At 39.5% G+C, this 23,602-nt stretch overlaps 1 long non-coding RNA gene across 1 annotated transcript in view; it reads right to left on the bottom strand.

The window, feature by feature from the left end:
- LOC108393041 (uncharacterized) overlaps window positions 1-23,602 on the bottom strand; it is a 165,292-nt gene that overhangs the window by 5,406 nt on the left and 136,284 nt on the right. The gene's annotated exons all lie outside the window — the stretch shown is intronic.

Raw genomic sequence — 23,602 nt, forward strand, 5'->3', positions numbered from 1 at the left:
TATTGAATATAACATATTTACCAGAACAATACCACATAACTTGTGTCCAGTTAACTTGCCTTAGTGCACATAAAGTGTGGCAGCTACAATTGAAACTACAACTTGATTAAGTCAGCAGAAGTGCACTGCCATCCACCATAACCCATCTAGTTTGTGTATCATCTAAACCGGTGAACCACATGGGAATTTGAAGGGGATCCTCACCCCACATTAGAATGGTACTAATCTGTGCAGTTTTCCTCAGGATGTGATGATTGATTTTGATTTACTAACTTAGCAGAGGAGAAAGTTTCAAGGACTTCCACTTGGCTTTTGATAATGCAATATCCAATCAAGAAAACAATCGTAGGATTCTACCAGCTTCTAACAGGTCCATGCAATTATACATTTAAGTTCTAGGTGAATCGAGTGTGTGAACCCAGCAGATCCACCATGAAATGAATCAGGCTCAGGACTCCATTTACTTCCTGACATTTATGTATTCCCTTTCTAACAGGGGGACCCACGATAATGCTGTAAACATCAACTCATGCTTTGCATCTCATAGCCCACCAATGATCTGAGTATGCCCTTTTTCCTAGTGTACAGTCCCCTAAGTAAAGAGATTTTGTCTTTTGGGGGAAGGACTTAGCAAGGCACACTTGCTATAATGTTGCAGTTCCTTTCTCATGGAGACCCCCCATCTCCTTCAGTCAGTGGGTTCTGGGTCTGAGGATGGAGCAACATATTAAGACCAGTTACCTGACCTCAGCCTTTTGCTCATCTATTTTTTTAAATTTCTTTAAACTTATGTACACATAATACCCTTGCAGGCTGCTCACCTGTCTTTCCCTTGAATAAGGTAGCCATTTCCACAGATACTTTGTAACAGCTTCCACCATTACCCACCATTCCAACCTTGCTTCTGTTTGTGGGGATTGTGCTTCTGACAGTTAGCCTGTAGCTCTGTAGCCTCTGCTGATCTGGAATCCTATCATCTCCATTGCTACAGTGAACCCCAGTCCTGTAACAGCATCTTCTACTCTCCCTGGCCTAAGGACTATATTTCTGTACTGTTGGAATCCCCCTCATCAGCAGATGTCTCATCATGTAAATAAACAGAAAGTCCATGCAAAATCAAGTATGGTATTGTCTGAACAGACCCATTTTTTGTGTGTCCATTTTTTATCTGTTTTTTCCTGCCTCCACAATCTATTACTACAGGGCTAAGATTGCTACTTCATTTCATGCAAGTCATCACTTTTTCCAAGCAACCAAGAGCTAACCCAGTCCTATACAAGACATCGCCCAGACCCTTGCAAGGGTGTTAAATTCTGTGTCACAACAGAGTGATCCCATATTGGCAAACAGACCTTCAGGGCCAACTCCCAGGCCTACTCTTTGGGCATAAATGTCATTCAAGTCCTGGTACTCCCTTGGTATATAACTTGTCTCCTCCCTCAGTAGTCCATCACTCTCCTAGCTGAGATATGCTGCGATACAACTCAAATTATCAGTCTGACTTCCATGATGGAAATCACAGATCCCAGTAATAGTCTTATAAGAAACCTGCTACTCTGAGACTTCTTTATAGTCTTCAAGAAAGAGGCTCCCTTTTCCAACAAGAGAGGAAGGGCTCTGCTGCTACTATTAGCCAGAAGTATTCAAGAATATGCATATTTAAGGTTCTCAACTGCCCAAACCTCAGGATCCTACTCCTTTGCTTCTAGGGCCCTGACTTTGGCCTATAAGACTTGTCTAGGCTGAGAACTTAGTCTTTTTTAAAGTTCTGCCTCTTTTACACTGATGATGTGAGTCTGATCTCTAAATCTGTCTGCCCTCTAGCTATAGGAGATGTCTCTTTAAATGCTGCTTCTGAGACTTTCTGACTCCCACAGTTTGCCTTAAATTCAGAATAATATATATGAGACTGTGTGGCAGATGGACTCTTAAATGGCTCCCAGTGACTCCTGCCTTTTGGCATTTATGCCACTGTATAATCCATTCCCTTGAGTATGGACTGGCCTTACAGCTTGATTTTAACCAACAGAATATGGCAAAAAACAATAGAATGTCACTTCCATTATTAGGCTACAAAAGACTATCACTTACTTCTTAGTAGCAGAATCCCTTTCTTGATGCTTTGATGAATTAATCTGCCATATTGGAAAGGCTCATATGGCAACGAACTGAGGATGGTCTTTACCCAACAGTTTAGAGGAAACTGAATCCTGTCAACAATCACACAAGCTTGAAAATGCATACTTTTACCAGAGGATAAACTTTCGAGGAGAACCCAGCCCTGGATATCTCGATTGCAACCTCCTGAAAGATCCTATAGCAGGGACTGAGTAAGTCATCCCTGAACTCTGACCCATAGAAACAGTGAGATACTGTGTGTTGTTTTAAGCTGCTAAACTTGTGATAATTTGTTACACAGCAGCAGTAACTAATAGAGCGTGTCATTTTCTCTCTTCAAAACATCAATGATACTAGCAGTCATCCAAATCCAGTCCTTATATTTCCAGCTTCCTCATATTTCTCAAAGCCAGAAACATTGCCATAGCTACAGCACTCCCTGCAACCTGTATCTTCAACCCAGTTTACCACCATGGGTGAAAATTCTAGCTTGGAGTCCACAAACATTTTTTGGAAAGGACACAACAATAAATACTTTAGACCTTACAGGCCTACCCGTGTCTTTCAAAATTCAGCTTTGTCTGATAATTCATAAATGAATGTGTTCCAATAAAACATTATTTGCAAAAAGCAGTGATCTGGATTTGGCCCACAGGTCTTAGTTTGCTGACCTGACCTCTAATCTTAACAATCTCTCTGCTACATAATGCCAGGGACTGACAATACCATACCTACCCCCAGTAACGCAGTGGCCCCATTGCCAGCCACCTCCAGAATCCCATCTTTGACAGATGCCTAGGATCACTTCCAGGACCATCTATCTTGGCTTGGGTGCCCTGAAAGCAGAACCTAAGGAAAAGATTCTTGGAAGTGATTTACTGAGGGAATGTTCCTGGAAGTAGAAGGGAAGAGACAGAAGAGGGCAAGGAATGAAGCTAAGCAAGGATGGGCATTCAGCTGAGAACTGTGCGAGCCTTGTCTCACAGGAAGCTCTGGAGAACTGGAGTTCAGTCCGCTCTGCAGCACAGGGGGCCTGCAAGGGCAACTTTTATACTCCTTCTATATCAGCTAATCACTGAGTGTTATCTATCCTAATGGAGGAACAACCAAGCAAGCCAGCTTTCCTTCTCAGAAGAAGAGGGCAGCTGTGAGCTCTGTGACTGCGCTTCACCACAGCTGGGATGTGGTCCTTCCCTATTCCTCCCCTGGGGCAACCTTTTTACCCCCAATTAAACTTTTGTTAATAGCCTGGAAGCATTTTCATTAATTTCTAACAGATGGAAACAGGGTAGTTAATACACAAAGAATATTAATGATGCCCAAAAGGATGCAAAATATTTCTGTTAGTTTTTGTTGCATATTTTATAGGTGTTGCTGATGATCATGTTCCTTAGCCCTGTTGTCATAACCAGAACCAACGTAGTCAAAGCGGGAGGAATTGAATAATAGTTTGGGGAGCAATTAAGGAAAACATGGGTGGTATCAAGATGCAAAACATAGCTCAAAGTTGTCATGTCATCTGGTGCTCAGCAATTCCATAGTGTAATAGCAATCACCACAGGGCCCACCTGCTTCAGTTTCTATCATTCTTGATCCCATACTAATTGTGTGAACTTCAACAAGTTACCTAAATATGTCTCAGTTTCCTATCTGTAAAATGGAGCTAATACTACTATGCACTTCATAAAGTCGTTGTGGGGAATAAAATGAACCAATACCTGAAAGTGCTTGCAACAGTATTTGACACATAGTATACACACTTAGTGAATGTTAGCTTTATTGTGATGATTGCTGGTGTTATATTTCCCGTGATCACTAACTTATCTACTGTTATATTTCAATGTACTCTTAATGTACTCTTGCACTCTGTGTTTTGGGCTCTATTTTCTCATAGTCCTGCACTTTAAGATGCTCAAACATAGGATTGGGTAAGTTTCCTCTCAAACAAAAATAAGAGTCTTCTTCCTAAACCTCAAGGGAAATTCTGCAAAGAGCCATAGTCCTGAGTCCCTACTCTAAATAAAAAGTTGGAGGTGTACCTATGCTTCTAAGCAAAATATATGGAGAATTCTCTTTTCCTCTATCCACATCTGAGATAATTATCCTTAAGTCATAAAACTCAAGCACCACCAAATTTGGTAAAGTAAAATTATGCCTTCATCTTGTAAATTTTGTTGGCCTGGGTGACCATAAACAAAAACCTTCAGAGAGTTTTAAAATATTCTACAAATTTCCATACATAGATTTTCAACTCTGTATATAGAAACACATAGAGAATACTGCTTATTGTATATTTATGTACAGTGCTTCGGGAGATTACAAGTTTCCGACTTTCAGATTTATAAAAATACTTCTGAATTTATCATAATGCGCAGAGAAGAAGATTTCATACTTTGGACCCACATGAAATATACCTGGTCCCCACAGTCTATCGAGCACTTCCACTTCTTCTCTTTATAAATCACTGATCTTTATAAATCACTGCTCAGTAAACAAGGAAATAGGAACCAAGCAACCAGGGAGATTTGGAAGAAAGATCACAATTATTTGATGAGTGAAACATCTGGAAAGAGATCATGGCCTCATTTTCTTTCAAAAATAGTTAATGAAACTCTTCTTTTAGTTCACTGAAGAATTGTAAGTGGAAGTGCTTCATCAAACATTAACTGAGAAAATATATGCCAAAGCTTTGGATAAGTCCAGTTGTCATTCTGCTCCATAAATATTTATTCTGCAGATGGTTTTTAAACCTACCAGTTTCCTTTTTATAAGGAAATTTTAAGTTGGTTTGTTTATTTTAGATTATATTACAGAACTTTTCAACAGTTGGGATTTTTAAAAACATTTATTCAATTCCTTTGTTTATTTAAAATCAGTGGCTTGAATTGAACAAATCATAATGTCATAGGCATTTTCCTACCTATCAAGTGAAAGATTGGTTCACCTGTTGTTAGTTTCACCTTTTCCTTGGCAATGTAAAAACCTGTTTAAAGAAATTAGAAATCTTTTGAAATCCTGCTCTTCACAAAGAAAATATTTTAAATCAATAAGCCATCAGAGAGCAAACAGCTTTTGAAAGATAATTAAACTGGAGAACTAAATTATTTTCAACCCAAATGTGATTATAAAAGCTCATTCTTTTAAATAGGGATCTAAGTATAATATAATAAACAGTAGTGGGTGTCATGTGAACCAACAAACACATCAAATATCAGCATACTGCAGTGTGTCTGTTTGATTCAATCACCAGACACTTAGTGAGCACCAACTAAATGCCAGGGACTGTGACAGGTGCTAAGAATGCAAAAATGAAATGGTAGTTACTGCCTTTAGGGAATTCAAAGTCTAATGCAGGCGACAGCCACATTGGCAACTATCTATAATCCAGTGTGACAAGTGCTGTACTAGCAGCATCCGCTAAGTATTACAGGAGCAGAAAAGAGAAGTGACTGCCCAAATGCAGTTTAAAATTGGGACTGCAGTAAGAACTTTTTAAGAACCAGGAATCACAAAGAAAATCAGTCAGTATATGAATGAAGATAAGCAAAAGCCTTTGTGGGAACAAATATATAGGAAAATTCTTAACTGTCTCCTCCCAGGAAAACTAGGAGTAAAAGCATTTAGAAAGCCACAAGTCTGCAAGTAATGTGCCTATTTTAACATCTGCAGAATATTTTGAAGGGAGCTAAGTTGTGACTCTAATGATAGACCTCATTCTGTGTAATCTTGTCCCTGTAACTGCTATGAATGTCTACATTTCACTAAAATCGTTAACGATTACAAGATCATTATTTCAATGTGGCAGTCAACCACATGTTAAAACCAAATTTGCACTGTGGTATATTCACTTCTGGGGCAAACTTGATCACAATAGATCAACATCTAAGAAAATTATATTAGGACAAATAATGAAAGACTCAGTTCTTCATTCAATTAATAAAATTCATTAGGTCGGCAAGGCATAATTACATGAATCAGCAATATTAATCTATTGGCATTTGCTTTCATATCTCTTTAGGTTATTAAATATATTAGCAATCACAGTTCTTTATCTGAGTTATTATTCTCTCCCGCATTTTGCTTACAGGATGCAGAGATTTTGTTTTTTTTCTAGACAAGTTTCTGAGTAGCGTGGTTAATACCAAGCAACAAAAACCTCTGGCTTAAAAATTTTTTTTTTTGCTGGAAAAGTTCCCATGCATTTACTTTTATTTGGAGGTAATACACAGTGTTAAAAAATCTTTAATTCTCTGCCTCAAAATTCATCTTGCCTTTTGGATGGTGAACAGAGACTATTAGGTAAAACTGCTGCTTCTTAAATTCTTCCCTCTGTCCCACACCTGTTGTTTTGGTCAGGAAGACGGTTTTGCATTATTTTTCTGAATATTTGAATAACATGATTAACTTTTAAAAGCACTCTACAAAATAAAAATTTAAATCCTGTCCTGGAAATTTATAATATAATGAAAAGGCACCTTTCAAACAAAGAAAAGATGGAAAGATATTCTTCCCTAGGAAAGTAACTGACAATAGGCAAAGCCAGTTGTCTCTTCTTTGATCCTTTGTCTCTGACATCTGTCATTTTGGGGAGAGGGTTATGTGGGTGTTGGGTTGTATTACAGTAATAGTTGAAAAGTTCTCTTCATCCTATGGTGCTAATTCTTTACCCTTTGTCAATAATTTCCTATTTTACATTATTACCAAGAGATATTTCTCTCATTAGCTCACAGCTAAAGAATCATATTTGCACATATTTTACATATTTGGATTAAAGTTTGAAAAACACAATAGCACTAGAAATAATAATGATAAAAATATGTGGGGTTTTTTTAAGTGTTTCACAGTTTTCAAAGCACTTCTACATATATTATCTCACTTGATTCTCACAATAACTTTGTGGATAGGTAGGGCAGGCATGAGTGGTTTCATTTTACACATGAGAAACTTAAATACTTTGGGCTTCCCTAGAAGCTTATTCTAACACAGGGATTTAAGTGAAAGTACAATACCCCCCCACTATACACAGGGTATAGTTTCTCAGACCCCCAGTGGATGCCTGAAATGCAAATAGAACAGAACCTTATGTATACTATGTTTTTTCATATACATACATACCTATAGTAAAGTTTGATTTATAAATTAGGCACAATAAAAGATTAACAACAATATCTAATAATAATAAAATAGAATAATTATAACATATACTGTAATAAAAGTTATGTGAATGTGGTCTCTCTCAAAATATCTTATTATGCTCTACTCACCCCCCTTCTTGTGAGGATCTGAGATGACAAGATGCCTACATGATGCGAAGTGAGGTGAATGACGTGGGTACTGTGATGTGTAAGGCTGCTGTTGACCTTCTGACCATATGTCAGAGGAGGAGCATCTGCTTCCAGACCAAGCCGACCGTGGGTAGCAGAAACCATGGAAAGTGAAACTGCAGATAAGAGGAGACTACTAAAATTTACTTGGGAGCTGATCCCAGGAAACAGAGAAGTGAGGAATGAGACAGGGAATGCAACAAAAAGTGCTTTTTTCAAGGCAGTTTCCAATTTGGCAACTGGAGCTCAGTTCTGCTGGGGAACTCTGAAGAATGGTGTAGAATATAACTCAGTATTAGCCCAACCAAGGGGCAAGAAGCTGGCATATTAATGTACCAACTCACCCTTGGTTGAAGTTGGCCTGCAGATATAATAACTCTAGAGCTTGCTTTTATTTGTAAATGAGCATACTCTCAGAGTCAGAAAGAAATCCTCAGCCCCAGAGTCACAGGTGTTCACTGTGAGCAGTGCGCAGGTGCCAAGCTGAATGTGGATGGAAGGTGAACAGGGCAGGACAGAGTCTGCCTCCCTAGCCCAGCCAGGGTAGGATTTATCAACCCAAAGTCACACAGCTGGTATAGGCAAGGCCAAGAAGCATCTGGTAGATTCCCTGATACAGTAAAAAACAGCATTCCTTGCACTCAAAGTATAAATTAGGAGAGAAGTCAGAGAAAAGAGAATACACTAAAACATTAAAAAGTATTCTTTGGAAAAGCCTTACAGTAATTGAAGATTTATTCATGCCCTGCATATTATTATTTGAAACCTGCAGTCTTATAGAATGCAAAGTAGTGTCAATGCATGGACCTTTACACATCAAACGTAGTAATACCCTGACAAAACACATCACCAAGCTTTTCAGTCCAGTTGGAGGCATTTTGCCAAGGACACTGGATCAAATTTCAGTATTTGCAAGTTCTATAATACCTTTACAGGACATGTATATTGCAGAAAATTATGACACACAAGTGGTTCGGCAAACATTATATGGAAAAGCCACAGCCACGGGTACATGTCACCACATGACAGCCTCTTCACAGCAGCGGCACTCACTTGTCAGTAGTAGTGGGTTTTCAGTTGCAAAATATTTGCATACAGATGTGAAGGTATTCTTGTGGCTTACTCAGTAAACCAGAATAGGGCTTTATGCACTCATGAGTTTTCAATTAATGTTGTTGACAGAATGAATGGCTATTTATGCCAACTACCTTTCATGTTCATTCATGGTACACAATACCCAAGTTTTAAAGACCTCATCTAAATGCCTCCCCTCTTAGGAGGGTGCTTATGGATTCCATTGTAGATATAGGGTAGCATAAGGTTCAATGATTCCATCTAATCAGCAGAGTAGGACCTTACATTTTAGCAAAGCCTGCTGAAGCTTTTGTTCTGCAATGCGGCATTATCCTACAATTTCCACAATGAGTTATGTGTCTTTACAAAGATCTTAGGCAACCAATGTCTGAACTTAACTTTCCAAGTATACCCCATCCTCACCATATCCCAACACTCAAACATTTGGAAAAAAGATACCTTCATAAGAAAATCCTTTTCCCTTATGTAAATCCTTAGTATATTCATCCATCTGACTGTGTGAATAGAGGCCTAGCACAGAGTTGGAGCCCAGTAAATTGTTGCTGAATTATCAGCCTTGGCCACTGAGTGGGTTCTACAATTTCTGTAGTGTGGAACAGTTTCTGGGAGGTAGAAGGTAAGAGTGAATACCCTTCCTCACTCGACCCATTCTACAGTCTCTTTAAGTAGGGAAAGGAATATGTAAATGTTATCAGAGAAAGGTCTTCATGGTAGATCGGTGAAATGCCAACTTTCTACTTGGATTAGAAGTAGAAGATTCCATTGGGTGTAGTCATTATTCATAATAAAGTCAAACAATATTTTTTTCTTTCTGTACAGCTTTATTGTTTAAAAAAGGAACTTTTACAGATACATAATCTCTTTTAAGTCACAGATCAGCCATACGATATGACAAAGGTTTACTGTCTCCACTTTTCAGGTGAGAGAACTGAGTCATTAAGCTTAAGTGATGTCTCCCAGCTTATTTATTTAAGTGGAAAAAAGGCCAGAATTCCATTCAGGTGACATCAGAGACTGTGTTACTGACAGAAGTTTATCACATATCACTTAAAATAACACATTTTAAAAGTTCAAACAATGTTTCCCAAGTTTTGGGATGCCATATATAAAGTGCAAGCGTGTTTCTTTACTTATGTAAAGCAAATTAAACGTGGAGTCTGTGAATTACAAATGTCTACTATTTTAATTCCTAGGAGCTATGTGTATCAAATTGCCTTTACAAGAGAAACTGTATTAAAACAACTTGTATTTACATGGCTTTTTAGTATACACTTGAGTGTTTATTTTACTGCTACCTTTAGGACAGTGATGTACTGTGACAGTATTTTCAAAATCTGATGTGTCAGTGACTGTTCTGGAGCACACATCAGTGCTTGCACACCAGGGAACTCCAGCCTGAGATGGGGATGTACCAAGATTTAGAGGCTCTTCATTAAGGGTTCATGTACAAACAAGCTTACAAGTCAAACCAAATGGGCACCAAAGGCCTTGAAACCTCAGAGGATCTTTTTAGAGTTTTTACAACACTGGCCCATCATTTCTACAAGAATTTCAGTGGTCCTAACCCATCTCTGACTTCTTATTCTTTTCAAGTACAGCTCATTTTCTCTTGAAATCTTTCTCGTGCTTTCTGGCCAACACAAACAAGAAAGGACAGAGAGGCCATCTAGACCCCAGACCTCTACAGGTAATTTAGGGCAAAGGCAGAGAGATGTCACAGGAAGGGCTCTCAAGGACTCTAGCAGCAGGAAAACAGCCCGATTTGCAGTTATACACTCTGGCTCTTAGAATTTCAGTTCGGAAGAGGATTTGGAGATTATTTAATACAAAATACTCACTGAATAGATTAGGAAACAAGTTTCTGAGAACTTATGACTTGCCCAAGTCGATAGCAAAGCTAGAGGTAAAACATGCCACTCAGAGTAGAACAAAATACATTTATTTGTTTAAAAACATGAAATATAATCATGATAGACTAGTGGTGAGGCTGGCAGACCAGATTTTACAGCACAACATTTCTGGGTATATCTTGATTTACTTAGAAGCCTTGAGACAGAATACAAGAAGTCAGTTTGGTCTCTGTGCCTGTATAATGAGGTGAATATTTATTCCTGAAAAGGCTTAGATCTGTCATCACAAGCCCTAAATCATATCCATTCAATGCCGTGCTTAAGCATTATAGTAATGAAAAGAAACAGCCAGTCTGCAACACAGAGGCTGCTGAGAGATGCTAAAATAATGAGTATGCTTCCACCCGGTGCATAGGTGACCATTGGTGAGAGAAGGGCATGACTAGCAACTGTTTTTCCCTGGTGCAGTGTAGGGCTGAGCAGGATGATTTATAAACCTCAACACACTAAAGACCAAAAAAATAAATCATTAAGTAGCATGGCTCATGATTCAACTTGCTTTTTTCCCCCCTAACATGGGTAATAAATTGTGTGGGCTTTAATAATTTATGGGAGTTGTTGCTATAATGTGAGAATATTAACTTTGGTGGGTCTTTTAATTTGCGTGTGATGTCAATAGTGTGCTGAAGTGTTTCTTCTACAAGACAGCAATGCTGCTGGTGCACAATTGTATTTTGACACTTCAGTCAGAGGCTCCTGGGGACTAGATGAGACAGTTCATTTTAGCACTGAGCTTATCAATTTGGTGCATATCCCTCAGGAATTACATGCCACAGAGAGAATTAAACAGAATGGTTTGAAAGCACTTACAATCCTATTAGCACATTCACATATAACCCTTTTCTCTATGTCCTTGTGGAAGCTTAACCTGATAAAGACCATTTTATTTCTACCCAGGACTCCCCTCAGATTGACAATATAATACCAGAAAGCCACCGAAATATTCTAGTTTCATTCGAAAATGTGGCCTATCTCTTCCCCATTAGTAATGTTTTTCTCAGATTCCCTCAGATATTTTCTTATCATTCCACAAATGGGTGACTATAGTGACTCTCTCCTATTTCAGAAATAACCTCTCAATGTCCTGACTCTGTTTTCAATGTGGAAGGAAAGACCCACGTAACAGCTTAGTGAACATCAGAGCCAGAAGAACATATAAAAGGGAAAAAAAAAGAGGCAGAATGAAAGAAAAGAGAAGTGGACCCAGTGTGAGAGGCGATGCCATGAGGAGAGAGTGTCTGGGTGACAGGACTGAAGGGGCTGCGGGCATCAGCAAGGCACCGCTCCCGATCTCGACTTCCACCTGGGAGCCACACGTACAGATGAAGACCTACCTCTTTTGGCCTTTCAAACCAACATCTCTCAATATGTAGTTTGGATTTTGGTGTTTTGGTATTTTTAATGTGAAGCAGTAAATTTGAGAGGTTACAAATGAATCGACCAACATAGGGAGGAACAAGTGGAGCAAGAGAATGTAGGAGACATCGGTGGTGAAGTGAGGAAGGCTGGTGTTCACATAGGTCACAGGATGGCAGGGGGTCAATGAATGAGCCGAAAAATGAACAGAATTGAAGACTTAAGGCCTAGGTCTCTCTCACGTTTTCATGTTTCTACTGGCTATTTCTAATTCTTTGAATTTTCATTAAAACAGTTTTCCTTTGCTCTAAAATATTTAGCTCCTCGCTCTAAACCTAACCCGAATTTAGGTCTTTCCCTCATAACCCAAAACCAAAAAATTCACCCCAACCTCAGTTGGCCTTTGTTTTTTAATGTCAGCACTTTGTCCTGCTTCTCTTTTAGGTTCTAGCCCAAGACTTGGTTCTTTCCCAAAAATGGAGTGTGTGTGTCTGTGTGTGTGTGTGTGTGTGTGTGTGTGTGTGATAGACATTACAACAGGTACTTTGTTTTCTAGAAAATGTAGATTCATGTCTGTGCAAGAAATCCCTTTCACAGCCAAATCAACCTAAAATAACACCAGATCTATATGCCATATCCCAGGCTGATCTATGGAATACCACATTTCTGACATACTAAGAAAAATTTTGAAACTGCAAGCCGTTAAGATTGTTTTTTAGATTGTACAGCCCTGCCCATTAATCAATGCCCAGCATTCTGAGTGTGGCTCGGATGGGCTCATATTACATGGCAACTTGTACTGTCAGAATGGAAAGACGCTCAGGAAGAAAGGACCATGGGGAAAATACTTTATAATTATCAACATGTGACTACTGGTGCAATGTTTTCTTACCCCCCGCTGAAGAAGTGGGAAGAAGCAAAGGCTATTCCATCAAAGGCTAGGCCTGCTCCCCTTTTCTGCTCAGACTGATTTTTAAAACCTAAATAAAGTAAGTAACTTGGTTAGGGTTGTGGTTCTTGAACTTTGTTTAACAAAAGAACATCTTTTCACTGGTCAAGCTTAAGTAGAACCCAGTATCTTCAACAGAATGAGGAGGAGCAACTTTGGTTGAAATGGTGAGGGGGCTCAGTCCTGACAGCCCGGGTGGGCTTTCCATGGACTCCAGGAGCCCAGCAATGTACAGTTTGAAATCGCACAGTTTAGGGCCCAAAGCTGCATTCCAACCGAATCAAACAGTTAAGTCAAAGCAAATTGTGAGAGCAACAGGCAATAGGCCCAACTGCAAGCAGCGATCTCACATGCCTGAGTTTTCATGAGTGAGTACTAAGCACAAGAGGCAATCAAGCCCAGGACTGAGGCAGCTGGGATGAAAAATTTTAATTGCTAAAATCAGGGCAGTCCTGAGCAAATCAAGACAGCCACCGTGAGGGTCCAGGTGACAAGTCGAATCATGTCTTCCGATGCTGAGAACAGCAGTAAGCCGCATCTTGACATAGAGACCACAGCACATTAGGATTCAGCTGAGCTTATGTGGGTGGGCTTGGAGAGCTCCAGGTTCTTTGATGTGGAGAGAAGGGGAAACAATGAAAAAGCACCCCATTACAAACTGCAAACCTGAGGACAGGTATTCAAACACACACACCTTGAGGAAGACTTAACGTGTTTATTCATTTTTATCACCAACTGATTCTTCCTTAGAGTAGGTAACAAAGCACTTGCCCATAATCTCTTTTCAGCCCCCAGGATAGGAAATGTTACAGATGAACCTGAGTGTCAGGTCTCTTACCAATTTTAGTGCCCAGTGTCCTACTAACCACATAACCTGGGGATATGATTTAGGGACAGATGAGGACAGCAAAGGGGCAGCAGTTCCCTCGCAGGCTATAATGCCTGCCATCCAAGGTCAGCACAAAGAGCCCTTCACCCAGGCTGCAAATCCTCAGTATCAGCCCTGTGTGTGGAGCCTGAACCCGGCTTAATTACAAGGCTGAATTCTAAATGTGCTTGGCGTTTGTCAGGGCAGGAAGGGAGAAAACTATCCCATCCGTGATTTATGTGTGCCCAATGACAAACTGTATTATTTAAGAGAGAAGAGCAGATGGCCCCCAAACAAGACAGTTACGGCCCACAATTATAATAATTACAGTGCCCAGTGGATCTCCAGGATATCAAGAGAGTAAGGAATCTAACAGTCACCCCCAAGACAGTTAAAGGAAAAGGAGTTTAAACGAAGCCCTGAGTAATAAAACAAGTTGAGACCCTTCTCTGTCAAGATGAAAAGGTTTATTTCCTGCCGGTAGAAGACAGTACCACAGGGAGAGTGCATCCGGAGGAGACCACAGCCCCAGGCAGGACTGGCAGTTTCTCTGGGAATGTCATCAGCTGCTTCTGTGATCATCAGCTCTGTGGGAAAGGACATGGCACCGATTTGGGTTATCTTGGGAGAAACCTAACTTCAGTCATTTTGGAGCCCTTACTTCCATGGCTGACAGTCTGGTTCTATTGTCCGTGATGATTAGATTTTACAGTCTTGAAAATAGCCATGCAAATTACCAAAATGTTTTCCATTTGAGACTTTATACATATTTGAGTAAAATCAACTCTAAGCTGTTAAATGGAGTTAAATGAAATAGGCTGAATCTGACAACTGAAATTTTAAAATTTCTGCGAGAGGCTCCCCCATCCCAGCCCTCTTATTAATGGCCAATTGTAAATGACTTTCACAAATGGAAACACCATTTGTCACTTTTTTTTAACAAGTACTGCACTGTACTGTTTCTACTCCCCCTACTCAATTTAAGCATCAAGATTTATAGCCCATCGTGAGCTCCTCTATCTTCTGTTCCTTCTTTGTACCTCTCTCCAAATGTTCAAGCAGCTTTTTTTAGAATAAAATGAAGATAGTTTGTACGGAACTCAAACCGAGTGTTCTGAGACTTGATTTTCAAAAATGTGTATCTCTCCTATTCCTTTGATTCTGCTCTTCCCCACAGAGCAGTTAGTGCTACCTCTCTCCTGTCCCAGCTTCATCCATATTCTGTAAGAGCCTACTTTTTATTTCAAAATTCCCACTCTGTGTATCCTTGTTTTTGTTTTTATCTTTCCTGCTATTTTGAAACCATTCTGTATAATCTTGATAGGCTAGTAAAGATTTATTTGCCACAGAGCACCCAAATAGATTAACATTCTAAAGTATTTCATTTCACTTGGTCTTTCTGCTGTGGGTGACCAAATTTTGATTATCAGCAAATTGCTTTAGTATTTACTTTATATATACAAAAGAGAATCATCAAAGATTGCAGATACCTGTGTACTTAAGTGTAGGCCAATGAACAAAATAGATTACCAAGAAATAACCCCTACACACACACACACACACACACACACACACACACACACACACACGCACGCACACAGGCTTCAGTTTAGCTTATATCAATTGAATACCCATTTGTTTTTATTTGGTTAATTTATTTATACCAGGAACCCAAGAGTTTCACTATGAACTTCAGTTTCTTCTCTCTGTGTTATGCCTTTATCTTCCCTTTCTTTATTTCTTCTTTCCTTTCTCTTTCTTTTCATCCCTGTGTCTTATACACATACACCCTAACAGGACAAACACACAAGCAAATGAATTTCTGAGAAAAAACAACTTTGTGTTTGTGTGTGTGTGTCATCTATTTGCTATTCATATAAGTACTTGACCTCTATAATCATGTGACTAGGAAAACCTCAAAGCAAAACTCTTGTACATTTCAATGAATCAAACATTTCAAACAATGCCTCTCAATCGCCTAGCTTTGACTTTATTACCAAAAATAATGCTTTCATGAAGTGAATCATTTCCATGAACATGTAAAACTCAACATGACTTCAGAAACTTCATCTCTCAAACAGTTTGCCTCTAATTTCCATGATCCTTAAACTAAGTAAACTTTTCTTTGAATTCCACTTCAATGACCCTGCAGCCAAACCCAGGACTATATCTTTCTCTGAGTGACTATGACTGTTAATATATATATGATCATGGAATTAATGTTTATGCTGATGTAAGTTTCCCCAAATGTAACTGTGGATAACAAAATGCTACATTCTAATTAAACCAAAATATATTAACCAACCAATTTATTAAGCATCTATTTCCTGCCAGACAATTTGTTCAGCTCTGGGGACTAACCAATGAATGAGATACATGTGGTCCCTGCCATCTTGGAGTTTATAATCTAGTGGCAAATGAGCACTTAAGTCTATGATCCAGCATAATAAGGTAAGTTACAAGAGGGCAGATGATGGGGTTCTTCTAGCTTAAGTGAGTGACTCAAAAAAAACTTGCCAAAGTAAATGTCATCTAAACTGAGCACTGAAGGATAATTTAGGGAAACACAGATGAGACCAAAGAGTTCCAAATTGAAAGAAAAACACATATGAAGTTCAAGGGGTAAGAAAGAGCACATTCCCTTCGTTTGTTTTTTACCTCTGCATATATTCGTATGTTCTCTGTGTTACTCAAACATTTAGCCATTTGTTTTTTACTTCTGCATATATTCGTATGTTCTCTGTGTTACTCAAACATTTAGCAATGAAATTGTATGCATTTTGGAGTATTTTATATTTTAGGATCTTTCTCAAAATGTATTTGCTAACTCTCTTACATATTTTGATTTTTAGTTAACTAAAGATAATAAAGGAAGGTAAATAGTCATCTCCCTTCAGTGCTTACTGTGTTTACAAAATTTAACTAATTCAGTTGTTTTAGCTGGACTATTAAGGAGGTAGAGATGAAATCTATTGCAGTAGCTTTCTTTTCGTCTCCTTTAGTCCCTAGAGTTTATTCTCAAGGGCATTCTCCAGGCCATAAACTCATGAACCTCAGTAAAGTAAAACACCTTCATAATATTCCTCCCAGGGCCAAGGAAAGAGGAAGCATTGAGCATGTGTGAGCATTAGGCTGATCTTTAAAAGGATGTCATAAGTGAGTTTCACTGTACTGGCAATTCTCATGGGTTCATTTTTTCTGCTACACTGGGTAGTACGTTCGTATCCGATTTTCAGTGCATGATTGCTCTGGTTATCTCTCAGTATTCCTGCTTCAGGAGGTTTAGCCTTTCAGTCCATCTTTCTTTCTCAGGGTGAAGAGTGGGTCAGAAGGTACAAAGAGACTGACAGCTGTTTCCCTGGCTGCTTCAGAACCCAGTTACAGGTGCTCCCCAGGAATGAGGCACATGGGCAGGGAAGGTTAGACCCTTGCTCCAGAACTAGCTTCACAGGATAATGAAGCACTGGTATATTCCTTGCCAGTTTCCTATCTACATCCTTTATACTTTTCTAAAGCTGTATTCAGATTTTGTTAATGAATGTCACAAAGAGGAAACAGCCCCATGCTCAAATAAGTTTGGAAAATATGGAGCGAGGTAGGGCGGACAAGAGTAACAAGGTGTGTGTGTGCGTGTGTGTGTGTGTGTACACATGTTCGCATTTCTCAGAGCCTTTAATATGCACATGTGCATAGTGGATATTTGAGGGAGAGGTTTATATAGTCCTTACCCATCTTATTTAGCCACTAAATATGCTTTTCTCCATAGCATCTGACAGGGCCAGTATTCTAAGAAACACTTTGGAAAGTGTAACTTTACTACTTTTCTCCAAGGCTTATTTAAGACTAAAGAGCCTTCTGTTTATTGGTTTCATTTCCATGTACCTCTTCTTTATTCTTCTCCCCAATTTTCCTTATCCCTGTTTCTCCATTCTACTCTTCTTTAGCTTTCTTTCTTCCCCTACATTTATTCTTTTTCCAAAAATTTAAAATAGCTACTGAGTGACTGAAGCAGATCCTCCTAGGTCCCAGGCTCTGGCCAAGGCTCTGGGAAAAATCACCTAAGACCCCTGCCCTCGGCAGACTGACACTAGGGTTGAGAGGGAGATACTAAACAGGTAAACACATAAATATGCAAGTGAATTTTATCTATGAATTCTTGTAAAGTAGACCAAAGTCCCTTTGGAATGCACAAGTCCAGGTTTCTTTTTGGTAATAATAGTTACTGTCACCAGCTTTGAGATGGGCAAAGGCAAGATACTCCCCCTACAACTTTGCTGTTGGGCTATAAATGAAAGCAAGGCTCATGCCAAATTCTACCACACATAGGAACATTAATAAATACAACTGATTAGCAAACCAGCATAACGCAGTTCATAAAACCTGTTCTGTGGCCTGATGGAGTGCCACCTCTCTGTCCTTTTAGGTGTTCCCACTACCGTCTTACATGAAAGATTCCCTCAAGATGTACGAGACAGTGTTCCAGAGGCTGGATTCTGCCACCCTCATGGTCAGAGCCAGGCAATCAATAGTCTTCCAAACCAATAGCTAGACTCAGGAGATTTAGAGACCAAGCTTTGTATTACAATCCTAGAAAGAAAGAGTTTTCTGGTTTTCATACCTTTTTCATGCCAGATTTGGGGGACATAACCAAAATATTTTTTGACATAGCCACCTTTAATTTTACCTCTGCAAGTCCATTTCTAGCATTCAGCACACTAATTAACAAGGCACTTATTTTACCAAAAAAAAAACTCACTTCTTACATTCACTATGCTAATTAACAAAACGTCTTTGTCAGAGATAAAATAGCTGGAGTGCTTGTAGTAACTGTCTTTGGAGTGTGGCCTTTCTGTCTGCTGCAAGTTAACAGCCTCCTACCCTCCTCTGGGGGAGTGAATTCCTGATTAGAATGTACCTGCACCTGGGCTATAACTTCAACAAACTCACCCTTCAATTGCAAAATCTATTCTAATACACTTTATATCAAGCACAGTGTGGTCTCTCTAAGTCCCTATAAAGACCACAAAACAGGTTAGTAACTTGAAGTTTATTTGAGGAGGTGTCTAGAAGGACCAGTGATATCTAAAGATACTCACACTAATATCTGAGTGAAGAGTTCAGCTAGACTTAAGAACATCTTGGAGAAAAGCATGCTGGGCTGAGGTAAAAGCAAATGAAAATGTTCTGATGCAAAAGTAAGCTTAAGGTGTTCAAGGGGCGACGCAAGTCCAGGGTGACTTAGTGCAGTGAGACATGGTTCACAATGGGAGCAGATGAGGTCGGAGGGACAAGAGTAACTTGGTGCCAAAGGCCACATGAAGGAGTTTGGGTTTTATTCCAAATGAAATGGGAACTCATTGCAGAGTTTTAAGTAGGGGAGTGACATGGGATTTATATTCTAAAACAGGTCTCTGCTGAGTGAGGACAATGGATTGCAGTGGAGCAAGGAAGGAATCTGGGAGACCACTTAGGCTGTTGCACTTTATAAAAGAGATCATGGGGTTCTGATTTAAGGTGGTGTTAAGGAAGGTGAAGAGAGAATGGTGGGGAGAAATGAGAAATTTTAGGACATATTTTGACATAGAACCAACTGGACTTAGTTATGAGAAGGAATTAGGAAGCAGAGGGAAGGTAGGAGGAATCAAAACCTTGGTGTGGGCTTGTGGTATCATTTATTAAAATGGGGATGACCTAGGGAGAAACACAATCTTTGGGGGAGTGGGTGTGGAGCATAATCAATATCATACAGTGAGACCCTCAACATGTAGATCAGGATCTATCTATAAGCCCACAAATTCTAAACCCATGATTCTAAAGCCAGTTTCTTCCATCAAGCCTAGCAGCATTTTTTTTATTAAGGTACCATTGACATACAATTTCATAAAGGTTTCACATGAGCAGCATTGTGGTTACAGCATTCACCCATATTATCAAGTTCCCACACACACCCCATTGCAGTCACTGTCCATCAGTGCAGTAAGATGCTATAGAGTCACTACTTGTCTTCTCTGTGCTATACTGCCTTCCCCAATACCCCCCCTCCACATTATGTGTGCTGATCATAACCTAGCAACATTTTTTAAGGTTTGTGGAAATGGGTAAAGGCATGCTAAAACCCCCAGCAGCATTATGCTACCCATTCCTTTTAGCAGTCTTGCAATCAAAAAACCTATGCTATCTCAAGATTCTAAAAGCTTTGTGAAATGAAATGTGGCTTCTTTTCATATAAAGACTAAAAGCCCTGCTGTGACAGTCACAGGCTACAAGGTGCTTATTGAGGAATTGAGTATGTCACGGCCTTCAGATTCAAAAGATATGAGATCAGATGCTGGCTATGCTCCTGATTTGCACTAGGACTCCGGGCGAGTCTAGAAACCTCCATCCTCACATTTGTGAAAGGAAATGATCCATGAAGTGAACACTGAATGTATGTGAAAAAAATGTAACTTAGTGAAGTGGATATATAGCATTAGCTATTAATTTTATTATTATATTAAAAAATTCCAAATTACACAGGCCTCATTTGTGAATATAATAAATATGAAGCCCACTCATTGAGCCTATTACATGCAAGGCCTTCTTTTTATAAGACTTTGGTATGTATAAGTTACCACTGTTCACAAAATTAGATTCTCCTGAGCCTCCAGGAAGTGAGCCCAGTGAATAAATGACATTACCTCATAGCTAAAAATCATTTAGTTCAGTGGCTTGCAAAAATTCACTGCAAAAGAATCACTTGGGAAACCTTCAAAAACCCTTTCTCTAAACCAGCAGATTCCAAATCTCTGTGATAGGGACCCAGGAATCAATTTTTATCAAATACATTCCTGGTGATGGTGATTTAGCTGGCTCACAGTCTCACCCTAGGAAGATGAATTAAAGGTGAGAAAACTTTTCATGCAGAGAAGTAAAGTGGCTAACCCCCTAACACAACGGGATTGAGGGAATTCTTTTCTAATCTAGACAACAGGCCTTCCATTGTACACCTCACGGGCACCATCCATGGCCTGAGTCTTGCTGATCCTTCTAAATAAGAAAACCATGAGAGGTAATCAGCCGTGCCAGATGTAGTACATGGATCTCTATGTTCAACTTAACCATAAAGATAAGCAAGTATCCATGAATCTGAAGCTTTAAATGAATCAGAATTGTCTCAAGTAAAGTAGATAAACAGACCAAATAAAATTAATCAGAGGCTATGTTTATGTTTATAGCTAATCTTTTGCATGCACTTAAGTTGGGGTTCATTGGCAATTGTTGTGGAGTCCTACAGATATTTTATGCCTATTTTCTGTCACATGAGAATGCAAAATGGTGTATCAGAAAGAGTGATGGCTTTAGAGACAGACCTATAATAATCTTGAAAATGTTTCTCAATCCCTGAAGCTTCAGGTTCTCCATTAAAAACTAAAAATGATTTTATCCACTCTTTTGTGAGTCACGCACACAAAAAATACATACAATTTGCCTAGCACATAATTAGCACTTATTAAATATTAATTAATCCTTGTTATTTTTCAGCTTTGTGTACCATGCGAGATACTGTAGATGCTAGGTAATCATGGCATGATCCCTGGCTTGAAGAAGTTTACACAAGAAAAGGGGACAGACAAGGAAACCAATTCTTATAATAGCATCATTTTAAAAGTACAGACTCTGGAAGCAGTTTGAATCCCAGCTCTGCTACTTACTGACTATGAGATCTTGGGCAAGTTAGTTAACCTAGTATGAAATTTTCTTGTGCGTAGAACTGAGATCATTATACTGGCCTCCTAATGTGGTTGTGATTAAAAAGACAATGCTGGGAAATATGGCACAGAGTCTGGAACATAATAATAATAATCACTCAATAAATATAGCCATTATCTCTGTCAACTTGTGTTAGAAGGGGGTAGTGGTGGCCATGGAGATGCCGAGGAAGGCACCAAACCCACCTCTGGGCTGTGGCGGGATCCTGTGCACCAAGGCCTGTGAGGGAGGCAAGGCCTGAACTGAACCTGGAGGTCATAAGGAGAAAATTCAGAGAAGAGAAAGGAGTAGGGCACTGAGCAGGTGGTGCAGTCAGAAAAAAGGCGCGATGCAGTCAGGGAGGTACAAATAATTCAGCTCAGATGCAATGAGTGCAGGGCAGACAGACGTGTGAAACAGGCTGGGAAAATGGACAAAAATAGTAGAAGGAAGGTCTCCTTACAGGGCGAAGGAGCTTGGACTCCATTCTGTAGAATACCCAGAACCTTTAGAAGATTTTAAGCAGAGGAGCGACATGATCTGATTTGTATTTCTAAGTGATAAGAATAAACAGTAGAACCCAATGAAATAAAAATAGCTAGGAGTGGGGCGGGGTTAGCACTTATAAATGTGAGCAATGCCTGTGAACATTTTCTGAGCTAGATGACTTTTAAAACAATTTTCATCGCTGTTTTAAGATCCTTTGCACAGATGTGAAAGAGCGTTTTTTTCTGACAGAGTCCCATTTCTGTTCTAAATTCTTTATATCCTTTTGTTTGCCCTCATTTGTGTTTACACCACCTGTCAATTTAGTATAATCTGTGATTTTAATGTGTTTTCTCCCATTTCCAGATCATTATTAAATGTGCTAAATAAAACCAGACCCATCACTGCCTCTGGCACTTCCTTCCCTAAACACTTCCACCTAGTTCAATATGCTGATTGTTATTGGCATAATACCTCTAAACTCCTTGAAAACCTCTTTAGTACATTCTAGTCTATATCTGTGAACAAGATAAATAGACAAATGCTTTCTCTTTAGCTAGGCAAGACCAGGGTCCTCTTGCTTGCTCCTGTGAGCCTCAGCCATTTTGATTTAATTCCAAACTAGGCCAAAAAAGTGTCACTTGATGAGGCGCATGTAAATCATTGTGTTCTCATTCAATGTGCTCTTCAATACAAATGTCCTAATGGACGGATCTATCAATCTCTTCATTCCATAGTGTAATGACAGGCGAGTGTGTGTGTGTGTGATGGGGAGATGGGCTTCTAAAGTCAGATTTTATGGCATCAAAATCTTCCTTACGGAGAAGCCAGGTCCCTCCCCAAAGGCTTGTCATGTAAATCTGGAAGTACCTAAGTTAGTTAGAGACATCTTCTCAAGCATCAGGGCACTACTACCTCTCTCTCAACTCCAACTCCCATTCTGCTCCTAGATTCCAGGTGTTCAGGAAGTCAAAGCCAGGGGTCATGGGCATTCTGGAGTGGCATGTGTGAGGAAAGAGGAGAAGTTGTGTGCATTGCAGGATGCAACCCCAAGAGTAGTTACCAGCAAATCAAAAATCAGTTAACGTACATACAATCAAAAATCAATTAACGTACATACAAGATAATACAGACCATTCTGGTCTGGGTTCCTGAATTTTGCTTTCTGTTTATTCTTCAACAAACACTTTTTTGAGGCCTCATTTTAGTGTTAGGTCCTGCCTTATGCAAAATATTGAAAATTCAAGACGAAAAAGCAAAAAATAATTGCTTTCTGTCTTCAAGAAGGTAAGATCTAGTTGGGAGGAATGACTAGGGGGAAATAATCCAGAGCTTATGTTTTCTTGTACTTTAAGTTTTTCAGGTGTCCAAATGGCATCTCAGAGAGCGGCTCTATTACAGATGTGCCTTCATCTGATTAAGCTGGGAATTTCAAAGCAGATAACCTCAGACTGCATACATCCCCCCATCCACTGTACCCGCACCTTACCCATACCCATACTCCCTGCGTACCCATACCTCTCACTTCCCCACTTCCGCCAGTGCCATGACCTGAAACAGGGTCAGCTCACTTACTGGCCCTCTAGCCACCTGCAGAGTCATCCACATAAGCCTTTGGGGACTGTGCATCTCAGGCAGTGCAGGGCCTACCCTAAGTCATCAAACATTAGAGGAAGCCACCCTACTGACAACTCCTCCAGGCTCCCTAACAGAAACTTTTGGAACTAAATTTTAATGAAGTTCAAAAGAGAGGAGCAAGCATGATGTC

The sequence above is a fragment of the Manis javanica genome, chromosome 4, assembly GCF_040802235.1.
Source record: "Manis javanica isolate MJ-LG chromosome 4, MJ_LKY, whole genome shotgun sequence".
In the NCBI taxonomy this organism is placed as follows: domain Eukaryota; kingdom Metazoa; phylum Chordata; class Mammalia; order Pholidota; family Manidae; genus Manis; species Manis javanica.